The following is an 11,304-nucleotide window of genomic DNA, read 5'->3' on the forward strand; positions in this document are numbered from 1 at the left end:
TATTTGGTGACACTGCAACAATGCAATTTATTTTGGATCCTGTCTACCCCATCACTTCTATAATCTCCTGTAATATTATATTGTTTCAGCAACTTCTCATAATTACTCTTAAAGCTGTTCTTAAATTCAGGTCTAAAAATGAATTCAGTGATGGCAGCAATCAGTTCAACCCAAAAAACTAAGTCAGATACATTGCATACTTGCCCCAAATACAAATGGCAAGAAGGATAACACCAATGATACAGAAGATGAAAGTGTACATCAGGAGGATGCTCTTGAAAGAAATAATGACTGGTTTCGTCTACAACTCTGAGAAGGTGATGCCATGACTCGCCTAAGAATCTGCACCACCATGCCAGGCAGATACTTTCTTATGTGAGCTAGGTATTGGAGTAGTGCAGCTTGGTGTGGTTCTGTAAGATAAAGCATTGGACCACAAGGTTGGATTGAGCCATAAGGTTGGCAGCTCAAACTTACCAGCTGCTCCTTGGAAACTCTACACAGGGTCGCTATGAATCGGAACTGACTGCAGGGTACTTAACAACAACAACAAAGCACTGAAATGGATTCTTGGTGTGGTGCTGTAGGATAAGCACTGGACCACAAGGTTGATTTGAACTGCAAGGTCAGTGGTTCAAACTCACTGGCCACTCCTTAGAAACCCTATCCAGAGTTGCTATGAATTGGAACCAACTTGATGGCCCTTAACAACAACAGCAAACATTGATAGTAATACAATAGTATGAAAGAGTCTATAAAAATTATTAAAAAGATAGGAGACAAAAAAATTTTAAATAAAAATATCCCCTGATGTATTTTTAAAACCAAACAACAGTTTAGCTTAACTAATAAAATCCCATAGTTCTTAAAAGAACATGTATGTTTGTCTTAAGCATTGTGTTCTTTAAGCATTGTGGGATCAAATTGAACCCTGCAACATGAAAGATTACATAGGAACCTTAGAGGGCTGTGAGTTTATGTTAATGGAGGAGGAAATCAAGGTGAGAATCATTACACAATTCAAAGAATGTAATCGTGGTCAAAATTCTATGTGTAGAGATTGTTGAATTGGTGCATGGCTTACTGTATGTATTCTCAACAACAACAAAATAAATTAAATTAAAAAGACAAAGAAACAAAACTATAAAGGAAGACTGAGACATGATGAAAAAACAGGACGACTTAGAAAAAGAAACTTTTAAAGTTGACAAATTAAAAAATTAATATATTAACTGTTGTTGTAAGTGCTGTTGATGCAGTTCTGACTCATAGCACCCAGTATAGGGTTTCCGAAGAGCGGCTGTGAGTTTGAACTGCTGACCTTGCAATTCAAACTGTTTGTGTGGGCCAGTGTTTATCCTGCAGTGCCCACACCAGGACAGTTTATTAAATGCAGTGAAGGAAGTCATGATTGAAGTGGAAGGTAGGTTAGAGGATATCACCCAGACTGCAGTACATGATAAACACAACTGAAAAGTTAGAAAGTAGAATGTTAAAGTTAAAAGATAGGATGAGAACATCTCATGCTTAATTAACAGCAAGTAAAGGTATGGGAGAAAAGCAGTATTCAGTAAGTACATTTATTCATTCATTGGGGTAGCACATACAAGTTAGACAACTAGATGTAAATGCATAGTTATCTAACTTAATCTGTGCATCAGTGTTATAAACCCAAAACCAAACTCAACTCACTGCCATTGATTCCAACTCATATTGAACCCATAGGACCTAGTAGAACTGCTCCTTAGAGCTTCCAAGACTATAAAGCTTTACCAGAGCAGACAGCTTCATATTTATTCTTTGGGTTTGGACTGGTGGGCTTGAATTGCCAACTTTGTGGTTAGCAGACCAGTGCTTAACCCACTATACCATGAGGACTGCAAATATATGAGGTTCAAGAGCCGTGCCATATGGGTGAGCAGGATTACTTAGGCCAGGGCCCAGCCTATCTGCTCTTCTTGCTCTGCCACCATCCTCCACCCCAGATCTTGAGGGCAGAACTACACTGGCTCTCTGGACGAGCTCTAGAGTAGAGAGGATGCACGTTGATCTCCAGCAACTGTTTCCAAGGGACATTTCCACCATCTTTCTATGATTCTTCAATGAGCCCAAGTAGGGCCAGACCTTTAGAGCCTAATTCCTTTGCTGCCTGATACCCTGCTTGCTCATGTTGAGGCCTCTTGAGACACTGGCCCTGGACGGCAGACCACTAGCCAACACATGTCCTGCCTGTGCTATGGGGAGATTACAGTGGCAGCACCTGCTTGTACTGTGAGCACAGAGCAGAGAAGGATTTGCCATGCATGATTGCCAAATAAAATATAGGAGGTTGCATTTCACATAAATAGCAACTTTAAAAAAAACAAAAAAACAGTTTTTTTTTTTTTAAGTGCAAGTGTGTCTTGTTACTGCAGGATGTATGCATATGTTTTCTGAATCTGGCTGATCTTATGTGTATGGCCACAAAGGGGTGGAGGCAGGGCTTGAACCCAGGGCCAATTCAGCATTAGCACCATGTCCTGGTGTCTAAATAAGCCCTACTTTAGACAAATAGGTTCGTCAGCTGCTGGAGAGCTGAAGTAGAGTTGGGCTGGGGATGGGATGGTATCCTTTTCCTATGTACCCAGACTCTTCTGACGTCCACTCAATGCTCCTCTTCCTGTCTTCCACCTGGACTCCCACCCCTACCCACTGCAGTTGTTCCCATCTATCTGGCAAACTCACAAAGTTGAAGTGACATGGGTTCTAGACCTGGGGCTCTGATATTGAGACAATCTCTTTTCTGAATTGTTCTTTTTTCTGTGAAAGATGGCAGGTGTACAACAGCTTCCTTTTTGGTTCCTACAGTCCACGTGTCCTCAAAGGACAAGAAAAGTCCAAGTACAAGTTCTGCTGTACAATATCTTAATGGAAGGAGAAGGAACTCCATTCACTAATCTTGATGAAGGCTCTGTGATAGAATGCTCACACTTCCAGCCCAGCCAGCTGGCCCATTTGTCAAGAAGAGGAAGAGGTAAAGATAAGGGAACCATTGTCAGCACAAGATAAGGGAACCATTCCCACAGTGGCCTGGCTGTTCATTACCTGAATGACCAGGACAAGGAAGTATCTCTTCTGCAATGGCCATGGCTCCTGGGAAGACCCATACTCTCTGCTGGGGCCGTGAATCACTCAGCTCCAGGCCCAGACAGTTCAGGAAAGGCAACCATAGAGGAAAGTAAGAGGTGAGAACAACAGAGTCCAAAGACACTAGGAAAAGGAAATGAGGGCCCAATACATGTGCCAGATGTGAGAAGTGGGCAGGGTATGTCTGGGTCTTGGGCTGGGCAGAGTGTAGGCATGATCTTGCATTTAAGTATTTCACAAATATTTATTGAGCTGCATGTGCCAGACATGATATAAATTACTCACATATTTAATATAACAATTTAATCCATATAAAATTCTAAAATGGATATACAGGGATGTACAGTTATTATTATTAAAGTAGCAGTATAGTTTATTGTTCAAACTCAGACCCTTTTGAAATAAAAGTTGTAACTAATAATTACAAAATTTAATAAATGAAAATAATTGTAACTGATAATTGGAATCCTGGTGTGGTGCTGAGAATTAATGCGCTGGACTGCAAGGCCAGTTTAAAATGGAAAGTCAGAGGTTCAAGCTTACCAGTCACTCCTCAGAAACCCTATACAGGGTCTTTATGAGTTGAAACTGACTTGATGGCACTTAACAACAACTCATAATTATGTTAGAATATAAGATGTACACCTTGGTGGTCCCAGGCATTTTGAGTCATGTAGTCACTCATGGGAAATTGAAGCTCAGAGAGGTCCCGTGGTGAACCCATTATTCTAATTCAGGACTTCAAATGCCAAGGATCGGAATGCTTTCATTTTCTTCAATAATAACTGTGCTCCATGTCCAGCAAACATGCAGGGGAAACACTGTGACCCTACTCTACAAGGAAAGCACATATATAGGGCAAGGAACTCTTATAAAGTCCACTCGGGTATAACACCAGGTCCTCAGATAGTACAGGGTCAGTTTCTACCTGCCTGTGTAGTCTTCCTGCTGGGATCATGGCCTCATCTCTGGCAAGATAGTCTTACTCACTTTCCCAGTCAAATTTGACCAGGGTGAGAAGAGTAGGAAGACGGCAGTGACCTTTATACTGCAGATGATGGGGCTGGGCTTGTGGCTTGTTGGATAACAAGGAAGTCTTCTTGAGGATCCTAGGTCCAATTATCCCAGTCTTCTGGATCTCCCTCTGCATTTATATATTCGATTTCTCATTGCTGGACAACGTAAATGTGTTCCTTCTTTGAAGATCAATTTGTTTGCTGAATGTATTAATCTTTCAATGTGTGGTATGTGGCTTTCTAAGAGTAAGTACAGGTCTTGTTTTTGCTGGCTTCCTCTCACTACGAACCGATATGAGTTAGTTGAATACATGCATATTCATGGATTTCTTTCTAACTTATTTTATTATAGACAAAGTAGTAGGGAAAGATATGGGATTTTATTTGGCTCATTCCTATTCAACACCTATTTGTTGAATTCTACTATGTTCAGACACTTTGGGGGATATAGTAATTGAAAACATTTTTTAGAACCCATTATCAAAATTGACATTTTCTTGAGGAAAATGAGAAATAACCAAATAACCAAACATATATTTAAAAAATATATTAGGTAGTAACTACCTGAAACTACCTAATATTTAAAAATATATGCCTGGTTATTTATTTACCTTTCATTATCCTAAGGAAAATATCACTATCGGGTAATTTGGGATCATGGTGGCATTGTAGAATAAGCACTGGACCACAAGGTCAGTAACTCACCAGCCACTCCTTGGAAATCTTATACAGGGCAGCTATTAGTCGGAATTAATTCGATGGCACTTTGCAACAACAACAACATTAGGTAGTTAAGGAGCCATGGTAGCATAGTGGGGTACTAGTTGAGCTGTTAACCTCAAGGTTACCAGTTTGAATCTACCAGCTGCTCCACAGGAAAAATCTACTTTCTGCTCCTGTAAAGATTTACAGCCTTGATAAAAAGAAAATTGATAAAGGAAATGAGGGTAAATTGATCCAATTTGAAGAACTTGACCTATACTCATAGAGGTTGTTGTTGTTGTTAGGTGCCATCGAGTCGGTACCTACTCATAGTGACCCTATGCACAGCAGAGCGAAACACTGCCTGATCCTGGGCCAAACTCACTATTGTTACCACACTTGAGTCCATCGATGCTGCCACCGGGCCAATCCACATCATTGGGGGGTGGGGTGGTCTTCCTCTTGTACTCAGACCCTCCACCCTACAAAACATGATATCCTTCTCCAGCAACTGGTTCCTCCTGACAATATGTCCGAAGTATGAGAGACAAAGTTTGGCCATCCTGGCCTCCGAAGAGCACTCTGGCTGCCCTTCTTCCAACACAGGGTTTTTTGGCAGCACATGGCACTTTCAATATTCTCCTCCAAGACCATAACTCAAAAGCATCAATTCTTCTACGGTCTTCCTTATTCACTGTCCAACTTTTGCATGCATATGAGGTTATAGAAAATACCATGGCTTGGGTCAGGTGAACCTTAGTCCTGAACCTGACATCTTTGCTCTTCAACACTTTAAAAAGGTCTTGTGCAGCAGATTTGTCTAATGCAATACATCATTTGATTTCTTGACTGTTGCTTCCATGAGTGTTGATAGTCGATCCTAGAAGAATGAAGTCCTTGACAATTTAAATCTTTTCTCCATTGATAAGAATGTTGTTTATTGGTCCAGTGGTGAGGATTTTTGTTTTATTTACATTTACTCCATTTACTCATGGAGGTAGTAGCTCAAAATACCAACAGAGAGGGAAGGAGTTTTCACATCAAGTATCAATGTCATCCCCTCTGTACACAGGGTAGATAGGTACGGGCAACTTAGACATTGGCTACCTAAATTGAGGGGGCAATAAAGACACGAAGTGACTGGTTTACAAGGCTTCAAGAGGGAGTTTAGTTTAAGAGTGTGCAGGGGAAGATAGAGTGCCCATGGAATAGTGTTTATCTTGTCTAGATGGGTCTCGTGAAAAGAGACGGGGATAAAATTCTTATGATTCAATAGTGAGTAACTGGTATCATGATTAACTGAGACTGTCACAGTTGTACAGGTAGAAGTTTTTTAACAAAAAACAGGAGAGTAGTTAATCTTACAGTCCAGAAACAGAAGACCCTAGGAACATCAAGGGAGAAGAGCACAAGTGGAATGCGGGACCTTATCCAGAGAAGCAGCAATACCAGAGATGGAGGCAGAGATGGGGAAATGGAGAGAGGGAGCAGCTGAGGACTCTAGACTCATGGAAAGAGAGGCACTGAGATCTGGCGGCCAGGAGGCAGGCTTCCAGAATGTGCCCTTTGGTGGTTTAAATTATTATAAATGCCTAAGTGTTTAAAAAAATAAAAGAACTAAAATGAATAGAGAGAAACACTGTTAACTGATAGTATGTTATTGTTGTTGTCAAGTGCTGTTGAGTCAGTTCCAACCCATAGTGACCCTGTATATGGTTTCCGAGGAGCAGCTGGTAAGCTTGAACTGCCGACTTGCAGTTCAAACAACTTTGCAGTCTGTCGCATTAATCCACATGGAGGAGATTATAATCATTGTAATGAAACAAAATATATGATTTGTTGACTGTAAAATTGATGATCTGCCCTGTAAAGTTTCATTCAAATCCTTAAAAAAAACTTTAAAAATAAAACAAACAAGTAAACAAAAAGATTTACAGCCTCAGTAACCCTATACTTGTCACTGTGAGTCCCAACTGACTTTATGGCACACAACCACCACTATCATCAGGTAGTTAGGAGTCCTGGCATGGTGCTGTAGGATAAGCACTTGACTGCTAACTGCACAGTCATCAGTTCAAACTCATCAGCTGCTCCTTGTAAACCTTATACATGGTCACTATGAGTCAGCACAAATTTGACAGCACTTAACAACATTAACAACAATCAGATGCTCTAGGAGTTCCTGGGTGGTGCAAAGTGGCTAACACATTTGACTATTAACCAAAAGATTGGAGGTTTTTGTTTACCCAAAAGTCCTTTCAAAGAAAGACCTGACTTTTGAGGCTGCAGGAATTGTATAATCCAAGATCTGTACGTCAGATGACAGATTCACAAATTCTGCAATTTTATATCTCAAGAAGCAGAAATCAGGCAATTTGAAGAGTATAGAGTTGAGAGAAAGTGAGCTTTGTCAGAACATTCTTCAATAGACAGAAGGCAAACTACACCTACCAAGAAAACTCTCCTTTCATCGAATTAGCTGATCACACCAGATCACAAAATGGAAGATGATTACATTATGGAAGAGTGTCACCAAACCACTGAGAACCATAGTTTAGCTAAGTTGACACAAAACATTAACTATCATAATCTACCCTTTGTCATTTTAGCACCTATATACTACTACTTAAATCATATATCATCTCCAAATAAAACCAATTATAAAGTCATACTTTACCAAACATAATATACCTAACATGTATGTAACTGAAAATGCTAGCCCCTTTGCATTTGTATTTTATGAAACATAATGGAAATACAGGAAGGGAAGTAAACAAAGATATTATACGCACATACACAAGCACACACATGTAACTAAATAAACAAGAAATACTAGTAACAATGATGGTCTTGGTTTCTGCAACATGGTCATAGCTGGTGCTTGTTGTGGTTGTTGTCAAGTGCTGTCAAGTTGGTTCTGACTCAGAGTGACCCCGTATAGGGTTTCCAAGGTTTTTAAAACTTTTGTAGGAACATCTTTCTCCCAGGAAGAGGCTGGTGGTCTCAAACCACAGACTTTATGGTTCACAGTCGAGTGCTTACCATATGGAGTTACCATGCTCCCCAACTGGTACTTAAAACTACCTTATTTCACTACCTATTCCAGATTTCCTTTTAGGTTAACAAGTTTCTCAGCTGGTTGTCCTGTTTGGTCTGGTGAAGTGACTCAAAGCTTCATTCCTGGAGGGTCTGAGCCATTAGTAGCTATGATGAAATTGGGTTTCTATAGCTTCCCATTAACATTAACCATAGGGCATGGTAGTACTAAGAGACGTTCTAAGGAATTTCCTGTATTCCAGACATACTCTTCTTTACCTCCATCATGCAATAACTATCCATTGGTAATCAAATCAGTTATACCAGTCAGTATGGTAACTTCTTCTTGTTGACTGGAGTCATTAGGAGCATACAGTATCTAGATAGCATTCTTCGTTTCCAGTTCAATGAAGTTAGTGTTGCATATCTTGATTGGAGCATTCCTCCCTTTGGAACAAAGAGCAAAGCATAGGGTCATGAGGACAGGAAACAAACATCTTATGAGTGGGTCACCAGGGGTAATAATGAGTGATGCCATTCCCATTTTTGAACTCCTTGGTTTCTGAACCTATAAATCCTGGCTTTGGGATTTATATATTGGACAAAGTATACTAGATCATATGTCTGGTATGATATATGGAACATTAGCTCAGCCCTCCAAGGTATTCTAACTTGGTGACATAATTAAGTCTTTTGAGTCTTTAAATGGCCATTCCATTGTTCCATCAAACCAGCTGCTTTTGGGTTATGGAGAACATGGTGATATGATTGAATTAAATTATTATGGGCTCATTGCTGTACTTCATTTGCTGTGAAGTGAATTCCTTGATCTGAGGCAATGGTGTGTGGAATACCATGATGGTATGCCCTTTCCTTAATGGAAGCATTTTCAATATAAACAACCTGCTATCAGTTTGCTAGCTGATCACCTTGAGGAATGTTGCCATATCAGAAACTCAGTGTTGGTCTCTTCTGCTGATAGATTGGACACTCAGCAGTGGCTGTAGCCATGTTGGTTTTGGTGAATGGAAGTCCATGTTGCTGAATCCATGCCTAACCTCCATCCCTTTCACTATAGTCACTTTGTACATGAGTCCATTGGGCAATGACAGGAATGGCTTGGTGAAAAGGATGACTGATATTCCATTCTATTCACTTGATTGTTAAATTCCTCATCTGCCAAGTTTACCCTTTGGTGAGCATTCACATTAGATGTAAGTATCATCACTTCCTTAATGCATTCAGAAAGGCTATCCACATACCTTTTCCCTACATCTTGTCACCAAGTTTCTAGTCATGTTCCTTCCAAGTCCCTGAACACCCAGCCAAATCATTAGCCACAGCCTATGAAATCAGTATTCAATTGCACGTCTTGCCACTTCTTCCAAGCCAAATGAACAGCTATGTGCACTGTTTGAAATTCTGCTCAAATGAACAGCTATGTGCACTGTTTGAAATTTCCCTCCATCACTTTTCTTTAGAGACATCTCAGAAAGGGATATATTGCTGCCTCTGTCCACTGAAAATGGTGCCTGCATATCACACTGAATCATCTAAGCCAGGCACGAATTTTCTCTACCTCAGTCAATTGATCATAAAGAACTTCTGATGATGTCACAGGATCAAACTGGAACAGAGAAGGCAATGTTGCAGGAATGGGGGTCATGAACATTTAGGCCACTTACTCATGTAAATTATTGGTGCTTTATGGGCCTAATCTCATATCCACCACTTCCATTGGATGATGGGGTGCTACTGTGAATGTCCAACTATATGACTGTGAGTCAGACAAGTCCAGTTAATTGTGGACTTGACAGGCCATGTGGTAACTTGGTGGCCAATGGTCAAGTGCTCAGTCTCTACTAAGGCCTAGTATCAAGCCAAAAGCTATTTGCTTGTTTTCAAAAGAAGAGTAATTATCTGCAGAGGATGATTGGGATTTGGTTCAAAATCCTAAGTGTCTGTGTTGTAATTCACCAATAGTGGACTGTCAAAGTCTCCAAACCAGATCTCTAACACTTCAAGCTCCGTTAAATTATAAGGTCCAAGTGGAAGAACCACTATGCTAACCTGGCAGCCTGGATCTATTGCAGAGATTTCTTTTGTTCTAGGTAATACTCAAAACTAGAAACTCATTGGTAAATAAGTTAGATTATCATAACAAATGAGGGATATGTTGTCTCCAAAATTCAAAGAGGCAACTTTTTAGTTGCAGCAGGGACAGATGCAACAATTTATCCTTCATTTATTTCAATGTGCCACACACCACTGGACACCCCCCCCACACACACACACACACTAAATTTTTTACTTAGGTGAAAGGTGACTGAATTGTTGCCAGATTAATTCCTTACCTCTTGCAAGCAAATGTTTTACCAGTAATCTAGAGTTGCTGATATGTCTTCCTTATTAAGTTCCAACCAGCCTAGATCCTCAATGAGATAGATTGACATAGTGGTTGCAACAATGGGTTCAAACATGGATGGCACAGGACTAGTAGCATTTTGTTCTGCTGTACATAGGTTGCTACAAGCTGAACAGACTTAGCAGCACCTAACAACAGCATAAGTCTAAGAACAAAAATGGGTAGCTGCAGGGGCCATTCACTGATGTCGTGCAATGTCCTAAGGGATGTTCCAGGCAATGTCTCAAAGACTCCTCAGACACATCTAGGTTAATTTCATCATATAAGTGTGGGAAATCTTTTTTTTTGTCAAAACAAAGAAGACAAAGCAGGTTAAGTCTTTAGATGGGAATGCAGTTGTTAAGTGTCATCTAGTTGTTGTCATTGTTGTTAGGTGCCATCAAGTCGGTACCAACTCATTACGACCTTAAGCACAGTAGAACAAAACACTGGCCAATCCTGGGCCAAACTCACCACTGTTGCCATGCTTTAGCTCATTGATGATGCCACTTTGCCAATCCATCCTGTTGAGGGTCTTCCTCTCTTTCTCTGACCCTCCACCCTACCAAACATGATATCCTTCTCCAGTGACTGGCCCTTCTAACAATATGTCTGAAGTATGAGAGACGAAGTTTGGCCATCCTGGCCTCCAAGGAGCACTCTGGCTGCACTTCTTCCAACACGGATGTTTGTTCTTTTGGCAGCCAAAGGCACTTTCAGTGTTCTCCTGCAACACCATAACTCAAAAGCATCAATTCTTCTATGGTCTTCCTTATTCACTGTTCAGCTTTCACATGCATATGAGGTTATTGAAAACACTATGGTTTTGGTCAGGGGCACCTTAGTCTTCAAGCTGACATCTTTGCTCTTCAACACTTTAAAAAGATCTTGTGCTGCAGATTTGCCTAATGCATTACATAGTTTGATTTCTTGACTGCTGCTTCCATGAGTGTTGATAGTTGATCCAAGAAAAATGAAGTCCTTGACAACTTCAATCTTTTCTCTGTTGATAAGAATATT

This window comes from Chrysochloris asiatica, unplaced genomic scaffold, assembly GCF_000296735.1.
Source record: "Chrysochloris asiatica unplaced genomic scaffold, ChrAsi1.0 scaffold00158, whole genome shotgun sequence".
Lineage (NCBI taxonomy): Eukaryota > Metazoa > Chordata > Mammalia > Afrosoricida > Chrysochloridae > Chrysochloris > Chrysochloris asiatica.